The sequence below is a fragment of the Galeopterus variegatus genome, unplaced genomic scaffold (genome assembly GCF_000696425.1).
Source record: "Galeopterus variegatus unplaced genomic scaffold, G_variegatus-3.0.2 Scaffold3161, whole genome shotgun sequence".
Lineage (NCBI taxonomy): Eukaryota > Metazoa > Chordata > Mammalia > Dermoptera > Cynocephalidae > Galeopterus > Galeopterus variegatus.
The window spans coordinates 145755-170777 of NW_007729272.1; positions in this window are offsets into that span (position 1 = coordinate 145755).

A 25023-nucleotide genomic window follows, 5' to 3' on the forward strand; every position below is an offset into this window, starting at 1 on the left:
TGCAGTCAATACTCTGGTATCACAGCACACAGCTCTCAGGATCGCGCTGTTTCCTGACGTGAGCGCTCCAGACCCGTCGCCATTTTTTCTCCCTATCTTGAACTTTTAGTATGCAAAAAAAATCTTCTTTTAGTGATTAAAAAGATAAACACTTTTATCATGTGTGGTAATGTATAGATCATTTTCACTTGCAATAACTCACTTAAGGTTAGCAATAGTATGTGAGGTTGTTATAATTATTTTTATCCTAATTTTACAGAGAAGGAAAATAGAGCTCATGGAATTAACTAATTTCGGAGCCATTAGATAACCTGCTCATTGTCCTAGTTCTTTCCTTTTGTTGGACTATAGTATTGTTATTTTGCTGTTGAGTCCATCTGTACACTCTCATATTGATCATTTGCTTTAGCACTGGTCGTCTCTGAGTCATGCATGTAACACATGACTGTTCCCACTCCTTGAGGAGAACCCTGTACCATTAGGACTGTCCAGCTGAATTGAGTCGTACCAGCCTTCAGCAGCCAGATCTCATGAACTCAGTCGCTTTTGGCTCCAATCCTCACATTTGATCATGACTTTGATTCACTTTGTATGACTCATCCTGATACTTGAAAACTTAATGATTTCATTATCATTTAATTCTACCCTTTGGCATTGTGGACTTTTTTTTTTTTTTAAGTTATGGTTGACTAATCTGTCAAGTCCACACTACAGGAGCTTAGCAACCCAAAATGCAGTTGTCTTAGACTGGGTTCCCTGGAAACAGTCTCTAACACATGAAGTTGCGTGCAGAGGTTTTAGGGGAGTATGCTCTGTGGACAAACATTTAAGGAAGTATGGAGGACAGAAGAGGGCAGACGGAGGAGGTGGCTTGTTTTGGAGGTGCGATTAAGGTCTCCCCCCGTATTGGGATCTCCTGCTGGGCTGGCTTTTCAGAGTTTTCCCAGATAGAGACACGGGGCCTTAGCCTTCATATCCCCACATCAGCTAGATGCTATTACCAGGAGAGGCATAACCTTAGGTGAGGCAGTTCCCTGCAGCCAGCTGAGGGAAGTTCTCAGGGAGGACATGGTTGTAATCCATCAGATGTGAGGTTCCCAGCAGCTGGGATGAGCGTCTTGGTCCTGGTTATCCTGGTGCAATTACAGAGAATCCTCTTTGGCAATCTAACATGTAGAAAGCAATAAGCTAATATGATATGGAAAAATATATGAGAATCATGAAGCTGTCTGTCAGTTACCACATAAGAAGTCCCAGATATCACTCAGGAATGTATCATCATTAACTATTCCTATTGCTTTAGTTCTCAGCCAGATGCTCAGCATGCATGACCATCAACATGTTCCTCTAATGGAGATACAGCTCTCTGATCTACACTTTAAAATTGTTTGCCCATCATCCGATGAGTGGTAAGGAAAACGTGGTATATCGACACAATGGAATACTACTCTGCTATAAAAAAAAGTGAAATACTACCATTTGTAGCAACATGGATGGACTTAGAGAAAAATTATATTAAGTGAAATATGCCAGGCACAGAAAGAGAAATACTGCATATTCTCACTTATTTGTGGGAGCTAATAAAAAAAAAAATATATACAAATGTATGGGGCGGGGGGTGGGGAAGAAGACACAACAAAAACAACAATTCCTTGAACTTGTTAAGACAAGTGAACAGATATGATGTTGATGGGGGGAGGGGGAAGAGCAAGGGAGAAAAAGGGGGAATTGGTAAAGGGACACAAAAATCAACTACATTGTATATTGATAAGTAAAAATTAAAAATAAATAAATAAATACAATTATTCAAAGTGTCATGTTTTGTCATAAAAAATTGTGATTTTTGCTTTATTCTCTAAAAATATTAGTAATTATTTTAATATAAAAACAACACTTCAAATAATTTACCAGGCTAATTACTTATTTTTTTTCTTCTCAGATATTCTAATAAATTGCCTCTGACTTAGGCTGCAACTTGGAGTACACCCCGCAACATACCATTGTGAACCTTCAGAGTATGCCTATCCCGTTTTGAGAGCAATTAATGCAAAACGTAATAGTACTGATTTGTATGTGCCTAACATTTGTATGTGTCAATGTTTTCAAAGTGAAAAACAACACAGGGATTAGGGGAATGGATTCCAGATCCAGACTGAATGTGTTAAAATCTCAGTTTAGCCATTTACTAGCTGAGAAAGTTTGGGCAAGTTACTTAGCCTCTCTGTGCCTCAGTTTTCTCATTTATGAAATGTGAGTAATAATAGCCCCAACTCACTAGGTTATTTTGAAAATTAAATGAGTTAATATTAAAACATTTCAATTAATGGCCCACTAAAGAAGCACTGTTTAAAGGTTTGTGTAGGACATTGCTTGCTTTGTAAATAACACTATTTTAAACACTAATACATGGTATTCAAAAGTAAACCATATAAAAAGATTGGCTAAAAAAATAAATAAAATCAGTATTTCATTTGATCATCAAAGCAAGGCTGTGAGAAAGACAGGAAATTTAGTCATATTTCATGGATGGAGATAATGGGAGATAGCAGTAAAAGTCCTTGCACATGTTCATACAGTTATTCAGTGAAATACTTAAGTCAAATATTCAAGTCTCTTAAAACTGAATTTCTCTCTACCGTACTTCTTAGAAATCTTGCTTTTGGAGTAGTCACTGAAAACTTCTCTTACAAGAGAATTTATTTTCTTATGTAGTTATTTCATAGCCACTGAAAACATTTGGTTAATGTAATAAATGTTTTACTGAGTTTAATTAATTTTATGAGAGTAGGAAGGTGAGAGATTTAAAAAAGTATTCTTTTTTCTTTAGAAAAGAAACATAAAAATAAAAATAATTCTGTGATAGGCCCTAAGAAATACTTTCTGGGTTAAAATAATACTTGTTCTTCTTTTCTTTCTTTTTTTTTTCTTTGAAGAATTGGATGGAACTTTAGATATCTAATTATCTAATTTTATAGAATACCAAATTGAATCTCAGAAAGGTAAAATAAGTTTTATAAAATTACAATACTAACAGACACAGAGCTGGCATTAGAAAATATGTAATTCTTACTTCTGGGGTATATATATTTTGGTTATGGAAATATTAACTGCATTATCTACAGTCCTTCCCTCTAAGAAAGACTCTTAAATCAGCCTGTTTAAGAGCAGCATACTCTCATAGCTGGAGACCAAGCAGACAAACTGTTTAAAAAAGGGCCAGTGTAATTTGCTGTTTCATATGATAAAGTCATATTAAAATATAGGTGTAGCTGTTAAAAGAGACTTATTTACTCCTCTCTAATGCACACGCTGAAACAAAGTTGGGTCATTTACTTTGTCCTCCTTTTTCTTGCAGTTACATGGGCTGACGTTCTAATTGTGTTTAAGCAAAGCAATTACTGAAAAATTCCTTTAGACATGCAAATTTAATGGTCTATTTCTAGACTGCATGAAAGAAAACTCTTTGTGGAATTATAATTTTAGTGCATCTGAAAGTATCTTAAAAGGGTTTACAATCTGCCTTCCCCTTGAAAACAGGGCATTTGGTCCAGCTGCTGCTAAAATAAACAATAATTTCCCCCCTTCTAATATTATCACCAACATATTGCCTCCTTGCATTCCCAACATAAATCTACATCCAACCAAATCTGCTTGGTTGCATACATTGATGCTTTTGTTTAGTGACTGGGAACTAGAAATAGAATTGGTCTCTGTTAGGTTGTACAGGAACAGGAAGGAAAATAAGGATGGAGACAAAGAATGGAGAGGGTAGGAGGCATATTCCAACTTAGCCTTTTGTCTTGGTTTTGAACTGACAGGGTAGGGGTGAAGTGACAGAGGCAGAGGCTGATTTCATTGTTAAATTGGGACTTTGGGAGATCATGGTCATGAGCAGAGCTGTGTCAGAGACCATGAAATAAGGAATGGCCAAGAGATGTGGAAGATGTTCTTATTTCTGTATGAAAACCAGAGTCATGGAACCCAACATAGAAATTTCCAGATGTAACATTCATGGCTGGGCATGGTGTTCCCATCACTGGCAGTGGCTTCTGTGAGGCCACTCTTGTTTGCTCAGCAGATGTGTACTCAGAGGAGCCAAAATAGGAGAGTAAGAACAGGACAGAAACCTGGTAGTCTAGGCTGCTGATAGGTCTGATTGAATACAAGTAAGGCATACTCTTTCATGTAAGGTGTAAAGACTTTGAGAGAGGGCTAAGGTCCTGCTATTTTCAAAGTGAGGGTATTTGAGGCAATAGCCATATGCCTTACAATTATATATTTCAAGTTATCCAGAGACAGAGTGCTATGGTTTAAGTGTGCTCCCCAGCCAAATTCAGATGTTGCCAATGTGATAGTACTAACAGTTGGGGACTTTAAGAGTTGATTAGGCCATGAGGGCTCCTCCCTTGTGAATGAGATTATGGCCTTTATAAAAGAGGATTTGTGCAGCATTTAGTGAGCTTGCCTTTCTGCTCTTCTGCCATGTGAGGACACAGAAAGAAGACCTTCACAAGATGCTGATACCTTGATGTTGGGCTTTCCAGCCTCCAGAACTGTGAGAAATAAATTTTTGTTTGTTATAAACTACCTAGTCTCAGGAATATTTATGTTATAGCAGCAGAAAATGGAGTAAGACAGAGATTCCATGATTGACATCAGTTACTCTTTGTACAAGTCTTGGCAGGCTTGATGTCATCCATGATTTAAAAATAGATTCAAACAGGCTTATAATCATCAATGAATTATTTTCATATCTGTATGTTCACATATTCTATACATGAAGTGAATACTGTCACCTATCTCATATAGTTTCATTCAATACAGGGACATCTATTCAGTATATCTGACAAATTGTCATCTAATCCCTGAGTTTTGTAGCTGTAAATTCTTATTTCCAGTAAATGATTCCTATTTATAGTAACCCAAAGCAATCTTCTGGTAACTTTCACCTTTGATTCCTACTTCTGCCCTTTGCAGCAATAAATTCATTCTTCTGTGTGACATCCTTTCAAGAATTTGAAGATAACCTTTATGCTCAGCTCCATCCTGCATCATTTTATTTTTCCAGTCTGAGTATCATCTCGTTCCTCAACCATTCTATCTATACCTAGGGCCCCTATCTTTCACTATCTTACTCAATTTTCTCTGTATACTGATTATTTATTGTTTCAATGCAGTGATCACAATGAGGCTTAAGATATCAAGGTGGACTAACCTTAAAATATTTCCTCTCTCAATTAGAACAATTATGCTTCTACTTTTGAAGATGACATTAAATAAAATGCAAAAGCACTGAATAAAGTGGAATTGAGAGCAAATCATCTTATAATCTTAGCAGCTGTCTTTTGTGAAGGAGAGGAAAGAGAGTTAGCATAGTAAAGTGCTACTAAAAATGTTGACTATATCACTATAATTCTGTGGCATAGTTATGATTGCCTCCATTTTACAAAGGAGAAAACTGATGCTCAGAAAAGTTACATAACTTGACTAAGGCACCCAGTTAGCAAATGACTGAATCTGAATATACGTGTATGTATAAGGATATATGTATTCCAATACAAGTTTCTCTGACTCTGTCTGGTACCTAATTTTTGACTTCTTTCTCCTCCAGTTTAGGTGATAGTTTAGGAGAGGAAAAAGCATTTAAAACAACCTCTTATATACTAGATATGGCAGAAAAATTGTGCCCAAGGGATAGAAAAAAAGAACAACAATTAGAAGAAGACAAGAGGAGCTGGCCTGTTAGCTCAGTTGCTCAGAGCATGGCGTTGATAACATTAAGGTCCCGGGTCTGATCCCTGTAACCAGCCAACAAAGAATACTATAGGCAGCAAAGCTTTCCTTCAGAAATGAAGGACAAATATTATCTTTCCCAGACAAATAAAAAATGTGGAAATTCACTGCTGTAAGACTGCCCCTTCAACAAATCTTCAGAGGAGCCCTACATCTGGATTCAAAAAAGCAATACATGTCACAATAAATAAATGAGATAGAATAAAAACTACTAGTAGAACAGATATTCAAATAGAAAAGAGAAATAAAATGTATCTTATCACAACAAAAAAACCCAGCAAGGGTAAATAATAAAAGGGAAAGAAACAACCAAATAAATATAAGACCACCATATAGAAATTAATAAAATGGCATAAATAAGGCAATACCTTTCAGTAACAACCCTGAATGTAAACAGATTAAGTTCCTCAACTTAAAAGGTATAGACTGGCTAAATGGATTAAAAAACTAGACCCAACTATATGCTCCCTTCAAGAAACTCACTTCACTAATAAAGACAAACATACACTAATAGTGAAGGGATGGAAAAAGACATTCCACACAAATGGGAACCACAAATGAGGAAGAGTTGCCATATTCATATCACATAAAATAGACTTTAAACCAAGAACTATAAAAAAAGACAAAGAAGGACACCATATAATGATAAAAGGATCAATGCCATTAGAGGATATAATGATCATAAACATATGTACAACCAACTTTGGAACACCCAGATATATAAAACAACTGTTATTGGATTTAAAGGGAGAGATAGACCCCAACACAGTAAAATTGGAGAGTTTAACATGCTGCTGTCAGCATTGGACAGATCATATAGACAATGAATTAGCAGAGAAATATTGGATTTAACCAGCACATTAGACCAAATGGACTTGACAGACATACACATCATTTCATCCAAAAAAGATAGAATATACATTCTCATCAGCACATGGATCATTCTTCAAGATAGACTATGTTAGACCACAAATTGTCTTCACAAATTTAAAAAGACTGAAATCATATCAAGTAAATTTTCAGACCACAATGGAATAAAATTAGAAATTAACAACAAATGAAACTTTGGAAACTACAAATTCATGGAAATTAAGCAACATACTCCTGAATGACTAATGGGTAAAGGAAGAAATAAAGCAGGAAATTAAATATTTCTTGAAACAAATGAAAATACAAACACAGCTTATAAAAACCTATGGGATACTGCAAAAGCAGTGCTAAGGGGGAAGTTTATTACCATAAGAGCTTACATCAAAAGAATAGAAAGATTTCAGATAAACAACCTAACATTATACCTCAAAGAACTAAAAAAAGAAAAAAAAAAAAACAAAAAAAACAAGAAGAATCCAATCACCAAAGTAGAAGATGGAAAGAAATAATCAAGATCAATGCAGGAGTAAATGAAATAGAGACCAAAGATTATGAAAAAAATCAATGAAACAAAAAATTGTTTTTTTTGAGAATATAACCAAAATAGACAAGCTATTGACCAGACTAACTTAAAAAAGAAGACAGAGGACCCAAATAACAAAAATCAGAAATGAAAGAGGAGATGTTACAACTTATACAATGGAAATACAAAGAATCATTACAGACTATTATGAACAACTATACACCAACAAATTTGAAAATTTGGGAAATGAATAAATTTCTGGATACACGACAATTATCAAGACTGAACCAAGAAGAAATAGAAAACCTGGATGGACTTATAACAAGCAACAGGATTGAAGCAGTAATCAGCAATCTCCCAGCAAAGAAAAGCTCAGGACTAGACGGCTTCACTGATAAATTCTATCAAACCTTTAAAGAAAAATTAAAACCAATCCTTTTCAAACTATTCCAAAAAATTGAAACAGAGATGATTCTGCAAAACTCATTCTATGAAGCCAGCATCACCCTGATACCAAAATCATATAAAGACACAAAAAAGAAGGAATCTACAGGCCAATATCCTTGATGAACATAGATGCAAAAATCCTCAACAAAATATTAGGAAACAGAATACAACAGCACATCAAAAAAATTATACATTATGATCAGGTGGGATTCATCATAGAGATGCAAGGATGGTTTGACAAGTCTATAAATGTGATACACCACATCAACAAAATCCATGTGATAGCCTCAATAGATGCAGAAAAAGTATTTGACAAAATTCAACATTGCTTCATGATAAATACTCTCAACAAATTAGGTGTAGAAGGAAAGCACCTCAGCACAATAAAAACCATATATGACAAATTCATTGCCAACTTCACCCTGAATGGGAGAATAGCTGAAAACTAAACTTTAAGAACACAAACAAGACAGGACTGCCTAAATATAACCTAAACAGATGTTCAATAGGATATTATAAGTCCACATAAAAACTAAAACACAGCCCTTCAAAATATAATTGTTTTTTGACGTTAATGCTGATTGAATCATTATATTCATCTGGGATGGTTATTATTAACAGCTGAATCTTGAAATGATTTCCTAATTTTAATTACTAAAACACAAACTTCAATTTATATCAATGATTTTAGTTAGTCAGCTATTGAATGCAAGTAAAATATCCCAAAGACAGTCACTTTTACGTAAGTGCATCAGGACACTGTGGCATGTCCTAAGTGCTCATCAATTAGCTCGAATTATATTTCCCTACACAAATGAAAAAATGTGGTACAAATTTCCTGAACATTTGTACTGAAAGAAATACTGAACTGCAAACTTGAGCTAGAGTTTGAAGGAGAAAAGGTGAACTAAGTTTGGATCCTATTTATCATTTATAAATTTAATCATTCTTTTATTTATGTTTTCTCACTAAATTCCAAATAGAAGAGATGCTAATATGTTCAACCTTTATAAATGTATGTTATTTTCACATCTTAGCTTACGAAGGAAAGTTTGAGACTTACTTAGTATTTCCATATGTCAGCAGTCATAATTGATACATATGTTATCAATTAGTGTAATAAAGAGTAAAATTCCCAAGGATCTTTTAATTATTGAGTGTCCCAATTATTCTTGCTTATCACTGTCCAATATTCACAATTCACTTGCAGATATATGCTTGTTTACACATGGGCATATAATGTGCATTCATGGACATGCATTACTATATTATGGGATAAAATTAGGAACTCTTAGAGAAAGATCAGGACTAGAATTCATATCTCTGAGTCCTTGAAGAGCACATAAAAGCCTCTTAAATAGTGAGAGACACAGCAGCTGTTTCACCACAGTTCCTAATCCTCTGCAGAGGAGTGAACACCTGAACATTTATAAATAAAAAGACTCTACATGACCAATCACAGACTTCACCTGTTATGTGAATAAACTGAGGCCTACAGAAGTCAGGCACCTATTCCATAACAGACTTGAACCTCAGTCTCTCTTTCAGAATGACACAATAACTACTATTTATCAAGTCTTTTTATTTGTAGACACTTTACCAATAGCATTTCCAACTATAGCTACAATCCTCTAATGTATGCCTAGGGAGTTTAAGTAACTTGTTCAAAGTCACTCAGCTGATGAATGTAGAAACAGTGTTTCAACCCAGGTATATGAATATGCTTATATCCAAAGAAATGGAAATTTATTTTGGAAGTAAAATTTTATTACTTTTTTAATGTTAGTTGCTTCATAAAATGAACGACTAGTACAGTTATAAGATAAAGCTCATGTGTATCTTTATAAAACATGCAATGGAATTTGTCTGCTAATATTCTTTAACATCCTACCTGAATTTTCCTTGTTGTTTTGTATTTCTTCTTTTTCATGAATCTTTGTTCTTCAAAATGTTCTTCCAATTGCCCACATGATGCAAAGTAGTAGCTGTTAAAAACAATAAAAAATCAGTTCCAATTTACTTTTTGTTCATTCATTCAAGAAATAATACTTGTTATCTACAAAATTTATGCCATTATCTCAGGAACTAAAAATACAACAATAACAACCAAACCACAGACCTTAAGCATACCAAAAGTCTGGGTTGCCTCATTCTTTTTGGTACTATATGCTCCATTTTGTATTCATCAGGTAATAACTTGTATTTACTAAAGCTTGCTTTATTTCTCTACTCTTCAGGCTGTGAGGATAAGGAAAGATTTCAGTGTGTTACAAAACTTTGGAAATAGGAGAAACTAGCATTTACTGAGAGTCTTAGATGTTCCACATGTTTTGTACAGAGCATCTCATGTGCCGTAAATATATATTGAAAAGTAGACCTTGGAAAGTCTCATATATTATAAGCAACCTAGAGAGATGACTCATCGAAGTTCACACAGTTAATTAGTGATAGAGTATTATATCTCCAGACTCAAACTCCACTGTTTCATTATAGCCTCTACCCTCAAGAAGCTTGCAGTGCATGAGCAGCTGGAATTTACCTACTGTGGAGAAATGTAACTATATAGGGCAGGAGGTGAGAGATAGACACAGGTTGAAAACCTGGCTTGAAATATTACCTCTGCCAACTGCTCCCTTTGTCTCAGTTTTCATTATGTAATGTGAGATGCTAATAATGGTGCCCAGGTTGAAGGATTTTTGTGGGTTATATGAATTAATAGTTTAACATGTTGTAATTGCTATGTAAGTGTTAGCTTTGAAAATTGACTTTAAAATACACAAAGATATATGGAATATGACAATAAAATATAATAATTTTGATTTCTTATGTTATAATCATACCTAGGCACTGAATGGAAGTCAATTCTTCCAATTGGAGGATGAAGCTACATGCATGGTTGTTAAGGCTATATAACCAAGAATTGCACCAGGAACATAGAAGCTACTTATTTCCAAAATGGACATGGTTTGGAATAGAATAAATTGTCCGAGAATTTCCTAGACTGAGGAAACAATGGGATAAAACAAGTAATTTGGTCAAACGACTTATAACCTGATATGGTAAAAAGATTGAACAACCCTTGTCTTTTAAGAGGAAAGATAGATAAGTAAATAAAGTGTGACAAGTACATGACAGATGTAAGCCCAGAGTGCCGTGAAAAGCTGCTCACTTGGGCTTGCTGTCTTATTAAAGGGAAGGGCTGGTGCTTCCACAACAGGAAAAGTTGAGTGAGAGAATAGGGCAGGAGGAGTGTGATGCTTTTGCAAGGGACCAGAGACCATAATCTTACATGAAAAGAACAGAAAGTTCTCAAGTTAACGACATAACACTACACCTCAAAGAATTAGAAAAACAAAAACAATTAACCAGACTAACTAAAAAAAGAAGAGAGAAGCCACAAATAACAAAAATTAGAGATGAAAAAGAAGACATAGCAAACAATACCACAGAAATACAAAGAATCAGGAGAGACTATCATGAACGCAATGCATCAACAAATTTTAAAACCTGGAGAAAACAGATGAATTTCTGGACACATACAAACTACCAAGACTAAACCAAGAGGAAACAGAAAACCTGAACAGAACAATAACAAGTAAAGAGATTGAAGCAGTAATCAGAAGAGTTCCAACAACAACAACAAAAGCCCAGGACCAGATGGCTTTACTGCAGAATTCTACCAAACATTTAAAGAGGTATTAATACCAATTCTTTTCAAACTATTCCAAAACATTAAAACAGAGACCATTCTCCTCAACTCATTCTATGAGGTATCACTTTGATACAAAAGCCAGACAAAAGTTCAACAAAAAAAGAAAACTATAGGCCAATATCCTTCATGAACATAGATGCAAAAATCCTCAACAAAATAATAGCAAACAGAATACAGCAACATGTCAAAAAAATAATACATCATGGCCGGTGGGATACATCCCGAGGATGCAAGGATGGTTCAACATACAAAAATCAATAAATGTGATATAGCACATCAACAAAATCAAGGACAAAAGCTATGTAATTATTTCACTAGATGCAGAAAAAGCATTTGACAAAATTCAACATCCCTTTATAATAAAGACTCTCAGCAAATTAGGTATAGATGAAAATATCTCAACATAATAAAGTTGTATATAACAAAGCCTCTGCCAATGTCATCTGAATGGGGAAAAGTTGAAAGTTTTTCCCTTGAGAATGGGAGTGAGATAGGATGCCCACTAGTTCTGGAAGTGCTTGCCAGAGCAATCAGGCAAGAGAAAGATATAAAAGGCATCCAGCCTCTTAGAGTTGATAAACAACTTTAGTTAAAGCTGCAGGATACAAAATCAACACACCAAAATTGGTAGTGTTTTTATACTCCAGCAATGAACTAGCAGAAAAAGAAATCAAGGAAGCAAGCCCATTTACAATAGTCACACACAAAAATAAAATGCCTAGGAATATTGACCTAACCAAGGAGGTGAAAGATCTCTACACAAAAACTGCAAATCACTGTTGAAAGAAATTAAAGAGGGCACAAAAAGATAGAAAGACATTCCTTGCATCTGGATTGAAAGAATTAATGTTGTGAAAATGTCCCTAATTTCCAAAGCAATCTACAGATTCAATGCAGTTGCCAGCAAAATACCAATGATATTCTTCACAGAAATAGAAAAAAAAAAAACCCCAAACAATCCTAATGTTCCTATGGAACAACAAAAAACCCCAAATACCCAAAGCAATTTTGAGAAAAAAATAAATAAATAAATAAATAAATAAATAAAGCTGGAGGCATAACACTACCTGACTTCAACCTATACTTCAAAGCTATAGTTACCAAAACAGCATGGCACAGGCATTAAAAACAGACACTTGGACCAATGGAACAGAATAGAGAACACAGAAATCAACCCACAAACCTACAGCCATCTGATCTTCAACAAATGCAACAAGAGCATACATTGTGGAAAAGACTGCATTTTCAAGAAATAGTGCTAGGAAAACTGGACATCTGTATGTTGAAGAATGAAACTAGACCTGTACCTCTCACCATACACCAAGATCAACTCAAAATGGATTAAAGATGTAAATATAAGGCTTGAAATTATAAGACCCCTTAGGGAAAATGCAGGGAAAATACTTTAGAAAGTAACACTGGGCAAAGATTTTATGAATATGATCCCCAAAGCACAGGCAACAAAAGGAAAAAATAAACAAATGGGATTATATGCACATATGCCTAAATCCTAGTTCCACCTGTTTGTTTATATATTTTATGCTTGCATCACCATATCACAAAATTATTTTCCCTCTCTGAGTTTTCACTTGGCAGGCAGAATAATTGTAGCTTTGTAAGTACGACCTAATCAGAAATCCTGTGGGACAGAGTGACAGAAGTTTGTAAAGTATCTCTAAATTATATCTTTTGGCAATTATCCACTCCAAAGCTAACCTCAATCATTATAGGTTGAGTTTCTGATTCCTATTTCAGTTACTTTTTTCTTTGGCATTATAACCTAACATTGATGCTATGACAATGGGTATATCTAATCAAATATAGATGGTCTCCAATTTATAATGGTTTGCCTTACAATTTTGTGACTTTATAATGGTTTATCTGGGTATTAAATGCATTTTGACTTACAATATTTTTGACTTAACAATGGAGTTATTATGATGTAACCCCATTTTAAATTGAGGAGCATCTGTATATTTAACTAAGCAGTTGAGAACAGAAAAATTTTGCCTAAAATTAAACTTTGGTCAAAATGGTCAGACAGCTTCATTTGTAACTACAGCCTTAAGTTTTCATTCTCTCCCAGACATATGATATTTTGTGATGTTTTCTACAAAGTATTTGTGTATGTTTATACATATGTAGGGGCAACTACCACAACTCTAGGCTGAATGTTAAATTGAATGCTGACAGTTTTTCTCTGTGTTCAATGTTTAGTTTTGTACAACTGCTTTACCTGCCCATTAAAAGGAACAACCGAAAATGTTCATTTGCATTCAGATGCTGTTTTCTATTTTCTTATCAGTTAAAGATGCAAATTGGTCATCATCATTGGCAAATTGATGATGATACAATTAGATAGAAATTGATTCTTTATCTAATTTTTCTAAAGCATGGATGTTTTTTCACTTTTCAAAATTCGCTTCCCTTTCTCTACATTTTAGGTTTTGTGTGATTTTTAGTAACTAGGGTATTTTGTTGTTGTTCTGCAGTGGGTTTTTTTCTTTCTTGTGTATTCATGTATTCATGGTAGTGATTATCATTTTTTGGATTTCAGATGTAGAACTTCCTTGAGGATTTCTTGTAGGGCTGGTTATGTGGTAGTGAACCCCTACAGTATTTGTTTGTCTGGAAAATAGACAGTTTTCCTCTTGTTTCTGAAGAACAGCCTTGCTGGGCACAGTATTCTTGGATGGCAGTTTTATTCTTCTAGTATTTTGAATATATCATCCCATATTTTTCTGGCCTGTAGAGTTTCTGTTGAGAAGTCTGATGTTAGTCTGATAGGATTCCCTTATAGGTGACTTGATGCTTTTCTCTGCTTCTTTTAAAATTCTCTCTTTGTCTTTGAGCTTTGCTATCTTTTGACTATAATGTGCCTTGGAGAGGATTTTTTGGGTTGAATCTGTCTGGGAATCTTTGAATCTCTTGGATCTGAAGGTCTGTGTCTCTCCCTATACCTGGGAAGTTTTCATTATTATTGTATTGAACAAGTTTTCCATGCCTCTTCCCTTCTCTCCCCCTTCTGGAACACCCATGATTCAAATGTTTGTGCACTTAAGGTTGTCCGCTAGCTCTCTTAGATTTTCTTCATCTTTTAAAATTCTTTTTTCCTTCTTTTCATTCACCTGGGTTGTTTCAAAAAGACTACCTTCAAGATCATAAATGCTTCTTCTGCTTGTTGTAGCCTGCTGCTTAAACCATCAGTCGTGTTTCTTATTTCATTGAATGAATCTTGCAGTTCCAAGAGTTCCTCTACATTTCTTTTTTAAGGTTTTAATCTCTTTGTAAATTTCCTCCTTCCTATCCTGGATTTTTTTTTTCTTGTTTCATTATGTTGTCCAACTGAGTTTTCTTGTATGTCAGTGAGTTTACTAAAGATTGTTGCTCAGAATTACTTTTCAGTCATTTCAAGAGTTTTCTGCTCTACAGGATCTGGTACTTAGCAATTGCTCTGTTCTTTTGATGGTGACATATTTTACTATGTTTTTGTATTTCTAGTATCTGTATGTTGATATCTGATCATCTGGTAGAACAATCACTTCTTCTATTACTCTGAAGTGGGTTTTTAGGGAAGAGACGTCCTCTTCTTTCTCCAATCTCCATTGGTGACTCTCCTTGTGTCAATGCAGTCAAGTGTCTGTTGGGCTGCCTGCACAGAAGCTGTGCCTACTGCTGTAGTATCTGCCACTTTTGCTGTAGCTGTGGCTGTGGTGGGCCACCCATGCTGAAGTGGTCTTTTTGGTGTGCTCTCCACCTGCTTCTAGTCAGGGAATGCTGCCCTTGGGTTGTGCTTTAGGATCCCAGGCATGCTCTGTTGCTTCTTGCCTTGCCATGTGGAAATTTTTAAGTTATATGTAGTTCCATCAAAAACTTGTCTATTTTTACTTTTGTTCTCTGTGCTTTGGTGTCATATACAAGAAATCATTGCCAAATTCAATGTCATAAATCTTTCCTCCTATATTTTTTTCTAGGAGTTTTATAGACTTCTGTATTACTCTTAGGTTTTCAATCCATTTTGAGTTCCCCCTATGTTTTCTTCTAATAGTTTTATAGTTTTAAGTTTAATGTTTAGGTCTTTAATCCATTTTGAGTTAAATTTTGAATGTGGTATAAAGTAAGGGTTTAACTTCATACTTTCGCACATGGATATACTGTTATCCAAAAGCTATTTGTTGAAGAGACTATCCTTTCCACATTGTGTATCCTTGGCACCATTGTTGAAGATTATTTGACTATTATCTTAGTCCATTTGTGCTTTAAAAAATTCCCCAAGGCTGGGTAATTTATAAAGAACAGACCTTTGTTTCCTTACAATTTTGGAGGCTGAGGAATCCAATATCAGCCCCAGCAAGTTTGGTGTCTGATGAAGGCCTATTCCTCACAGATGGTGTCTGGGTGTCCTCATCTGGTGGAAGGGACAGAAGGGCTAAAAAGGGACAAAAACTGTGTCCTAAGATGGTGGAAGAGCAGAAGAGAATAAACCCATTCCCTTAATCCATTTTATAAGAGCCCTAATCTCAACCATGTGGCCTCTGCCCTCATGACTTAATCATCTCATAAAGGTTCTACATCTTAATAGTATCACACGGGGGAATAAGTTTTAGCATACGAACTTTAGGTGACACATTCAGGCCATAGCAACTGTGTGAATATATGCAAGAGCATATTTCCAAATTCTGTATTCTGTTCCATTGGTCTGCATGTCTGTTTTTATGCAAGTACCATACTGTTTTGTTTACTGTAGCTTTGTAACATGATTTGAAAATTTGAAATCAGGATGTGTGAGACCCACAGCTTTAGCTTTACCTTTTATTTATTTTTCCTTTTCTTTTTTTCAAAATTGCTGTGACTCTTTGAACTACTTTTCAATTCTATATGAAGAATTTCAGGATAGTTTTTTTCTACTTCTTCAAACAAAGCCATTGGGATTGCTTTAAATTTGTATATTACTTTGGGTAGCCTGGACATTTTAACAATAATAAATCTTCTAATCTATGAACACAGGGTGTCTTTTCATTTATTTTTGGTCTTCAATTTATTTTACCGATGTTTTGTAGTTTTTTGTTTTGTTTTGTTTTGTAGTTTTTAATGCACAAGTAAATGGAATTTTCTTTTTAAGTTTCCATTTTAGGTTTTGAGATGATACTCTACAGGAACAGAACTGATTTTCATCTGTAGATTTTGCATTCTGCAACCTTGCAGAATTTAATTCTAACAGTTTTTGTGAAATCTTTATGGTTTTCTATATATAAAATCATGTCATCTGCAAGAAGAGATAATTTCACTTTTTCCTTTTCTACTTACATGCCTTGCCTCATTTTTTCTTCTTGCTTGATTGCTCTGGCTAGAACTTCCAATACTATGTTAAGTAGAAGTCATGAAAGTGAGCATCCTTGTCCTGTTTCTGATCTTAGAGGAAAATATTTCAGTGTTTCACCATTGAGTATGATGTTAAATGTAGGCTTCTCATAGATGGCCTGTATTATTTGAGGTAATTTTCTTCTATCCTAGTTTGTTGAATATATATTTTTTAATCATGAAAGGGTGTTGAAATTTGTCAAAGGCTTTTTCTGCATCAACTGAGATGATTATGTGATTTTTATTCTTTATTCTGTTAATATGGTGCATTGCATTTATTTTGCACATGTTGAACCATCTTTGCATCCCAAGGATAAATGCTATTTGGTCATACTTTGATGTGTTTTCCTTTCAATGTGTTATTGTATTCAGTTTGTAAGTACTTTGTTGAGGATTTTTGTATCAATATTTATCAGCGATATTGGTCTGTAGTTTTCTTCTCTTGTAGTATCTTTGATTTTGGTATCAGGGTAATACTGGCCTCATAGAATGAACTTGAAAATATTTCCTCCTTTTCAATTTTTTGGAAGAGCTTCAGAAGCATTGGTGGGGTTTTTTGTTTGTTTGTTTTTTAATATTTAGTAGAATTCTTTGGTGAAGCCATCTGGTGTGAGCTTTTCTTTGTTGGGAAGCATTTGGTTACTGATTCCATTTCCTTACTAATTAAAGTTCTGCTCAGATTTTATTTCTTCATGCTTCATTCTTGTTAGGTTGTATGTTTGCGGAAATTTACTCATTTCTTCTGAGATCTAATATGTTGTCATATAATTGTTCATAGTAGTCTCATGATAATTTTTATTCGTATGACATCTATTAACATCTCTTTTTTTTCTAATTTTTGTTACTTGAGTTTTTTCCTTTTTTCTTTCTTTTTTCCTTAGTTAGTCTAGCTAAGAGTCCCATGACTTTATTTTAAGAAAGATAACTCTTTCTTTTTTTTCCCACTAAAACAGTCATTGACCTTAATGTGGAATACTGTGCCATGTTTGTACACTGTAGATTTTAATAGTAGAACATAATTCAGTAGATACTAGGGTAGACTGTTGTCTTAGTTTGCTCAGACTGCCATAATAATAAAATACTGTAGAATGCATGGCTTAAACATAAGAAACTTATTTTCTCATAATTCTGGAAGCTAAAATTCCCAGTTCAAGGTCTGATAGGGTCAATTTCTGGTGAAGGCTATTCTCTTCCTGCTTTATGGTTCGCCACTGTTTCACTGTGTCATCACATAGCAGAGAGAGAGAGAGAGAGAGAGAGAGAGATCTAGTGTTACTTCTTATAAGGACACCAATTCTACTGGACCAGAGATCTCCCCATGCCCTCGTTTAACCTTAATTATTTCCCTAAAGCCCTGTTCTCCAAATATAGCCACACTGGTAATTGGGAGTGGGAGCTAAGAGGGAAAGATGGAAGGAAGGAAAGATGGACTTGAAGAGGGAGAGAACATACCTAGGGTTGCCAAGGGTAGAGAGGGTGAGGAGGAGGGAAATTGGGGAGAGTTTGGGTGGGGGACATGGCAGATAAGTGCAATTTTTGGTAATGGGCATGATGATAGTGCTGATTATTAGATCATCATATCTTGGGCAGAGGTGGCAACAGTCAGCTTTGTACCCTGTGAATATGCATAATCAATTTTTTAAAAAAGAAAAAAAATTGTGGGGGTACAGTTTAATCTGTAACAGTTATGCACTTAAAGAGGGAAAGTATTTTTTTGTTTAGTGCAACATGGTTTTGAAACATACTTTTACTATGAAGAGAATACTGACAAATATCTAAATGCTTTTTAATTCCAAAATTTTTCTAATTCTCTTATTTCTGCCAGTTGATCTTACATGGAAATACTTCTTGGAATGGGCAGAAATCTATTTAAATTAGGTGGGAAAAAATAACCAGAGAATCTGTGGAATTATAGTACAGGAAGCACAGCCAGCTCTTGTAAGTCCTAAGAGTGCTCAAGTCTTTTCTTAACTGTTTGGTTTAATCTAATTCTTTAAATTGTATATATTTAATGTGTACAATTTGATGTTCTCTCTCTCTCTCTCTCTCTCTCTCTCTCTCTCTCTCTCTCTCACACACACACACACACACACACACACACACACACACACACACACACACACGTAGTGAAATGATTACTATTGTCAAGCCAAATAATATATCCATTCTCTCACATCTCACATTATTACTTTTTGGGGGAAGGTGGGGGGTTAAGAGCACATAATATCTACTGTCTTAGAACATTTCCAGTATAGAGTATAATATCATTAACTATAGTCCTAATTCTGTACTTTATATCTCTAGATATGCTCATTGCTTATCCCACATGACTGCAACTTTGTACCTTTTGACCTACATCTCCCAACTTGTCTCTCCCCCATAACCAATATTCTACTGAATATAACTTATATAAATAATAATTTAATGGAAAAAAATATATTTTAGACTTGTGCTCAACTTCATAATATTTGACAGAGGTTTGCATAATCAAAACAACAATACACAATAAACATACAATCATTATTCCTACTGGAAAACAAGTCTTCATTTAAAGTTTATTCTTCTGTTAGAAGTAAAGGAAAAAACGGCACCACGTCTGTGACCTGACTCAGTGCTTCAAGATCTCTTTTCAAATATAATTTCCCTATGCTCACCAACATCCAGCGTCCTATCTTGTTTGAATATGTGAGATTTATATGCACATATAATCCCTTCTCTCTAGCTTTTGCTATAAATGTATATTAACTAGTGGCTACTCAGATGAGGTGCCCCCTCCTAATGACTCCAGATAAATACTTAGCTCTTCCTTTAAAAACGGGCACTGAAACAAAGTCTAAAATTATAAAATCCAATTTCACCACATTTCAAACAAAAATTGATTTTGATTATTTATGATCATATTTTTGATTGTCAAATTGTTATTTATTAAAGTTTCAAAACCTCCTTTCAAGAAAAATAGCAAAAAAAATTTAAATCTATTATTTAAAAATCACTGAAAATATCAAGAATTAGATCAGGTTTCAGAGTAACAATGATTCATAACCTGAATTAATGGCATACTCTCATTTGTTTCAATGTAGTTTTAAATTAAAGAAAAATCATATTAATTGTAGTAAATGTTAAAATAAAGAGAAACTGAGTGTCTCTCCTGAATAATAAAGAATGGTCAAGTGGAATAAGGTACAGGAACTTTACATACAAATATGTAAGTGAACGTATAAGTCATGTAAAAAATAGCCCTTAAAATGACTTTAAATTCAGGCAGAACCTTCTAGTTGATATCATTCAATTTTCAAAATTGAATCTAATGATCACTCTGAATTGCTGGGAAATTGATGCAATTCTTAAGAATGTTCAAATCAATCTTGCTCGTGTTTCCCCTCCTTTTAACTCCTACTCACTAAATTCATATTATTTTCCCCAACTAATCTAGCCTTTATCTACATTATGACTAAGGACAATGAGTTGGCTACTAACAGAATTTCGTTTTTATATTGTGAAATACACAAGATTTGTTTTCTTTAAAGCACCTTGTATAGGTTGCGATTTTTTGTTTTGTTTCACTTTTTCATTTATTTCCTCACTCATTCAACCACGTTTGTGTCAAGAAAAAGCTCGTCAAAGCAGAAATAGTCTCTGCCCTCATGAAAAGGAAGTGGGCAAATAGATACTAAGCAAATAGTCCCACAAATGCATAAAACAGAACTGCGATAAGTAGTATGATTGAAAAAATAACAACAGGGTAGTAGCTTAAGGCTTGATCCATTCTGAGGGTTCAGGACAGACTTTCTTAAAGAAGGGCTATTTGAGTTGAGATCTGAAGGATGAATTTGAGTTCTGTGTAAAGTGGTTGTAGGAAAGCTTTGCAAACTGATGAAAGACAAGGCATATCCAAAAGACTTGACATACAAAGAAACATGGCACTGCAGGACTGGCAAGAAGAAGATGGGGCTGAAAAAGAAGGCAGGAATGAGAAAAAAACAAAGCCTTTCAGTCATTTAAAAAACTTTGTTCATCATATGAATAATGATTAAAAGCCTTTGTATGATATTTTGGGGGCAGGAAAAATAAAATCTTCATTTTAGAAGATCTCCCTGCATTTTTTAGGGAGAATGGATTGTTGGAGCATAAGTGGTTAGCAGGCTAATGTAGCAGCCCTACAGCAGGTGATATTAGCCTGAACAAAGATGATAGAAGGGTTGTAGAAGAAAAGGAGAGGACAGAAGGGTAATATTTAAGAGATAAAATAAAAAACAACTGAAGAATTGTTTTTGTGGGAAGTGAAACAACATTTCAAGGTTGATTGCTGTGGTTCTACTTTTCATATGAGATAGATCTTTCATTTGCTGAGATAAGGCATGTCTGAAAAAGAAGCAATTCTGGAGGAATCATGATGAATTCACGTTTGGAACTGCTGAGTTTGAATTTCCTTTAAGGTATCCCGTCTGGACATGGTGAGTAAGTGTTTGAATGTATGGGACTGGACTTGGAAGAAAGATCTTGACTCATGATAGTGATTTGAGTCATAGATCATCCATGGACCTTTGGGTGAGGAATTAACAGAGAGAGCACTAAGGCAAAGACACAGAGTCTGGAAAAGAGCATTCAGAAGTCTATGTATACAACACAAGTAAAGGAAACTAAAAAAGAACCACGAGGGCACTGAACTGATTCTTATTCTTTCAGTCTCAAAGCTTTTGTAGTTGTCTTTCCTTTCTGCTATTTTTATTGGTTGAATCGATGGCCACTAAATTTCCTACTGCAGGACCCCTTAATGGTTCTCTCTCTCCTTCAGAGATCTCAAAATCCAATGCATCCATGCTTCCAGCATTGTAAAAGGATGTCAGCATTGTAAAAACATTGTAACTACTATGCTGTGTTATTTCAAGGATTACAGACATGTCTCTGTTCACAAAGTTTGCTGGTGAACAAGTGTATTAGTCACTTTATAACAGAATGCCTGATATTGGATAATTTATGAATAAAAGAAGTATATTTCTTATAGTTCAGAGGCTGGAAAATCAAGGTCCAGGGAACACATCTGGTGAGGGCTTTCTTCTTGGTGGTGACAGCAGTGCAGAGTGTCGCATGGCACAAATGATCTGAACAAGAGTGAGTTAACCTCACTTACCCGTCTTATAAGGCCATCAGAACCATGCTCATTACTCCTTGAATGGATTGATCCATTCACAAGGGCACAGTTCTCACAATCTAATCACCTCTTCAAAGCCATACCTTTCAAATACTATAATCAGATTTTCTACCCTCTTAGCATTGTTATAACGGGGTTCAAGCTTCAATGAATTTTAGGGTGACATTCAATCTACAACAAGAGATTCAAAATAATTGGTTTGTCTTTTGGTTAAAGATGATTTGTCCTCTGTTAGAATGGAAAACTCATTGGCATTGTAACTTTTTAACTAGCAATCACATATTTACACCCTAATTGGAATGTATCTATAGGATAATTTCCTGAGACTGTCTTATAATTGATAATTTTTCCTTTTATGATTTTATTATTAAAGAGGACAGATTAATGATCAAATTCAGCATATGAGACACATACTTATTAATCAATTTTCCTTGTTAATTTCTCCTTGAGTGTTTGCATTTCAGTTGGGAATGAAATCTTTAAAATTATTTTATTCTTTAAAATCAAAAGAATAGAAGCTCTAGTGTCAACTATGCCTTGTGGTTATCTTTTTGGAAAGAGGTAAAAGACTCTTAGAATTGGTAAAACTTTACCAGCTGCCCTGTAGTCCTCTAATATTCTAAAGAAAATTTCCATTAAAATCTAAATCGTGGATTTTCTTTGGTAGAAAATTTATACATTATATTGTGCATTTTCATTCACATTTTCTCTCTTCTATCATTTTTAAATAAACCTCTATAATCTGGTTTTTACTTTTTTAAAAAGTACTCAGCAGAGTTGTGGTATATCATTAGCATAAACTTATATCATAAGGCTTTGGGCCAAGAAAATTCAAATAAGTTGAAATACAGAAAAACTAAGTTTCCCTTGAATTTTTAGTCCCCTTGATCCTGCTGTGTCTCCTAACCTTACTTATGGACCATTAAGACAACTGGCTACCCAATATAACCCTTCTTGAAATGCTTTCAGAAGATTAAGTAAATATTTTGTGTTGCTGTTTAACTTTAAAAAAAAAACTATATGTAACCTTCCTGATGTACTATGAAAGACAAGAAAATTTAAGGCCAGAGGGGATTGAGGGAAATTAAAAAAGAAGTGAAAAGATTTCCTTCAATGTTGTGCAATGGATCAAATGTCTGCTCATAACTTTAACTTTTTATGTTTTTATTTCAAGAATTTCTCTAGTAGTTAAGATCATTTAGTAATTTTTATCCAATAGTGCATTTAGTAAACCCACACCTACAGCTAGATAACTTTCACAGAGTAAAATATTAAAATTACCCATAGCCTCTCAGCAAAAGTACAAAGAGAGAGGCAAGTGCTCAGGAGGTGTGTGCTGAAAATTCTTGTTAATCTAAGTGGATACATGACAGACCAACATGAAAAGTGATATGTTGTACAAACATGAAAACTTACACACCTGTGGGGCCGGCCCGTGGCTCACTCGGGAGAGTGCAGTGCTGATAACACCAAGGCCCCGGGTTCGGATCCCATATAGGGATGGCCGGTTCGCTCACTGGCTGAGCATGGTGCTGACAACACCAAGTCAAGGGTTAAGATCCCCTTACCGGTCATCTTTTAAAAAAAAAAAAAAACCTTACACACCTGTGTATCACCTTTCCTTCACCCTCTGCATTTGCTTAAATTCTTTTTTTTCATAATAAGCTTATATATATTCCATTAGCACCATGGCTTTTTTAATAATATACAATTCTTTTGCAGGGGATGGGGTTGGTTTTTATTGTTAAGGTTTACTGAGTTAGGAGGGGAGATAGAAAGAGAAAGGTGTAGTTCCAAAATCTGGGTAAAATCTGGAGAGTAGGACAGGAAGCAATTTTTTAAGGCTTAAAAAAGGAGACTGTCACATCTGATGGATTTGTTCAAAGGATTTCTCTAAGACAATACTTAGTTACCAATAACACAAATGGAAGGTCCACACCTGAAGGAAGGATGTTAGAAATAATGTCAAGATGAAAGATGGAGCAGTATAATTCCTGTGTACTTGCTTTTTTATCTTCCTATAGTGCCTTAATAATAAGCATTTATTATCTCACACAGTATTGTGGGTCAGAAATCATAAAACTGGGTGGTTGTGGCCTGATGTCTCTCATAAGGTTGCAGATAAGATGTCAGTTAGGGCTACAGTCATTGAAGGCTTGACTGAGGCTGAAGGATGCACTGTCAAGGTAGCTCTTTGGCTCATGGCTAGCACATTGATGCTGGCTTTTGACTTTTCAGTTCTTTGCCACATGGATTCTCCATAGAGCTGCTTGAGCGTCCTCATGATAGAACAGGTAACTTTCCACAGAGAGATCAATCCAAGAGAAAGAAAAGGGTGGTGGGAGGGAGTTGGAATGTCTTCTGTGACCTAGCTTTGAGTGCTACACCCTTAATTTCTGCTAAATCCTATTGATTACTTGGATAAGCCCTCTGTGGGAGGAGATTATACAAAGGCATAATAAATATCAAGAGGCAAGAATCACTGCAGGGCCATTATGGAGGCTGGCTACCGCCACATCTCTTCAAAAATAATTCCTAGGATAATTCCTAAAGAACACTCCTTAAAACTTATTGCTCTTGGTCAATTCTGAAATGTTATGACGCTTTATCGACAATGGAGAAGATACAATAAAGTGATTTTTTTCTTTGGATTTTATTACATTCTGCTAAAAACCAGCCTTTAGAATAATTATGAAGGAGGCAAAACATATTTACTTTTTCCCTTTTGTGGTAATTTCTTCTATTTTCTGTTATTCTTTATATATTTTTTGCGTGTCCAGACTTTTATTCTGCCTTGTGCTTGACTAGAACTACCTCTGTTCCCCTAATATTTTTTGTACTAAAATTTATCTTGTCTTACTCATTCTTCTACTTAATATCCTCTCCTTACATTCCTCAGTGCTAGCTGATATTTTTTCTAAAATGAAGAAAGTTATTTAGCTAAAATTGATTTATTTTAGAAGTTAAAAGTTATGTTTGATTTACTCTTTTGGTGTTTTTGGTGTTTACAGAGTGTTCACTCAGTGTACTGAATCTTGAGATCTGGAATTTTATGCAGAATGAGAGTCAGTTGAGGACATTTAAATGTTGATAATCATACCACAGACTTCTATTTTAAGGTAGGATGGAGTAGTTTGTGACATTCTAATGCTTGCTTTGAAAAAC